Genomic DNA, 2,553 nt, shown 5'->3' on the forward strand with positions numbered 1-2,553 from the left:
CCCATGAGAAGAATTATGCTACGCATGATTTGGAATTAGCAGTGGTGCATGCATTGAAGACATGGAGATATTTTCTCATCGGAAACCATTGTGAGGTGTACACGGATCACAAGAGTTTGAAGTACATTTTCACGCAGAAGGAGTTAAACCTCAGACAGAGGAGATGGTTGGAGCTCATAAAAGATTATGATATGAGATTGCATTATCACCCAGGAAAGGCTAACGTAGTAGCAGACGCGTTGAGCCGCAAGAGTCATGTCAACACCCTCATGACAGGAGAGTTACCTCAGGAGTTAGCCGAGGACATACGTGAGCTATGTTTGGAGATAGTCCCTAGAGGCTATTTAGCGACATTGGAGATTCAGTCTACCTTGATGGAAAAGATCAGAGAAGCTCAGAAGACAGACAAGGAGATTGAAGAGATAAAGGAGAAGATGAGCAAAGGAAAAGCCAAGGGATTTCGTGAGGATGAGCACAATACCTTATGGTTCGAGGACCGTGTATATGTGCCAAATGATCCGGAGATCAGGAAGTTGATTTTGCAAGAAGCCCATGATTCACCGTACTCGATTCACCCAGGGAATACCAAGATGTATTTGGATTTAAAGAATACATTCTGGTGGACCGGAATGAAGAAGGATATTGCGGAGTTCGTAGCAGTTTGTGATGTATGTCAGAGAGTGAAGGCAGAGCATCAGAAGCCAGCGGGATTGTTACAACCATTGCCGATACCCGAATGGAAGTGGGATAAAATAGGCATGGATTTTATCACCGGATTACCCAGGACCCGTTCAGGCTATAACTCGATATGGGTTGTAGTCGACCGTTTGACGAAAGTGGCTCATTTCATTCCAGTGAAGACCACTTACACCAGTGCTAAGTTGGCAAAGATATACATGACCAGGATAGTATGTTTGCATGGAGTTCCGAGGACCATTGTATCAGACAGAGGAACCCAATTTACCTCGAAGTTTTGGAAGCAGTTACATGAAACATTGGGAACCAGGCTGGAATTTAGTACAGCATTCCACCCACAGACAGATGGACAGACCGAGAGAGTCAACCAGATTTTGGAGGACATGTTGAGGGCATGTGCACTAGATTATGGATCTAGTTGGGACGACAATTTGCCATATGCGGAGTTTCCATATAACAACAGTTATCAAACCAGTTTGAAGATGGCCCCTTTCGAAGCTTTGTACGGAAGGAGATGTAGAACACCGTTGTTATGGGACGAAGTTGGAGACCGTCAGTTGTTTGGACCAGATTTGATTAAGGAGTCTGAACAGAAAGTGAAGTTGATTCGCGATAGGCTCAAGGTAGCCCAGTCCAGGCAGAAGAGTTATGCTGATTCTAAACGCAAGGAGACCGTTCACGAAATCGGAGACAGAGTGTATCTTCGAGTATCACCACTACGAGGAGTGAAGCGCTTTGGAGTTAAGGGAAAGTTAGCGCCTCGTTTTATCGGACCATACAGAGTGTTGGAACGTATGGGAGAAGTTGCCTACAAGCTGGAATTGCCCGAAGGATTGTCTGAAGTACATGATGTATTTCACGTTTCGCAGTTGAAGAAGTGCCACGCAGAGATGGCTGAAATACCACTGAGAGATACTGTGCCACTGGAAGCGATTCAGTTGGAAAGTGATTTGACCTATGAGGAGAAGCCAGTTAAGATTCTCGAGTATGCCAGCCGAGTTACCCGCAGCAAGGTTATCAAGTTTTGCAAAGTTCAGTGGAGTCACCACACAGAAGATGAGGCCACCTGGGAGCGAGAGGAAGATCTACGGAAAAACCACTCCCACCTGTTTTCTAGCCAACCCGAATCTCGAGGGCGAGATTCATCTTAAGGGGGGTAGGTTTGTAACATCCCAAATTTTCAATTTGGAATGTTATACATAGATCATCATTTGCATATCATGTTTTGTTGCATTTTGACAAATCCTCGATAAACCCTACGCAACTCAAGGACCCTCGGAGAGAGTTGGGGATTTTCTCGAATTTTCTTATTTGATTTTTCAACCGAGGATTGGGATTTTTAATTATTTTTCTCTCCGAAAAAATATTTCAATTTATAAATAAACGAGAGGAGAAAATATGACTTCTCCAAAAACATTGAAATACTGGAGGAAAATGTTAAAATCATTATTTGGAATTTATTGGATTTTATTAGCAATTTTTATTGCATTTAAAAATATGCATGTTTTCAAAATATTTATTTTTGATTTTAAAAATGTTCACCCTATTCTAGATTTTCTAACTAGACGGGGACAATTTATTTCATATTTTTCTAATTTTTATTTATTTTTCTACGCAATATTTTCCGCGGAACATATTTAAAAAAAAATTCGCGCCGCGCCGACTGGGCCGAGCCCACCCGCGCTCTCCTTCTTCCCCACGACGCCGCCGGAGTCCGGCCTCGCCACGGGAGCCGCCGCCGCCTCGGTTGCCCCTTCCCCAAGCCCCCTAGCCCCCCCTCCATATATAACCCCTCCCCCCCGTTTTCGCCATCACCGCCGCCGGAGGAGCCGCCCGCCGCCGCTGCATCTAGCCCCG

Source organism: Triticum aestivum, chromosome 2D, assembly GCF_018294505.1.
Source record: "Triticum aestivum cultivar Chinese Spring chromosome 2D, IWGSC CS RefSeq v2.1, whole genome shotgun sequence".
NCBI classification, from domain to species: domain Eukaryota; kingdom Viridiplantae; phylum Streptophyta; class Magnoliopsida; order Poales; family Poaceae; genus Triticum; species Triticum aestivum.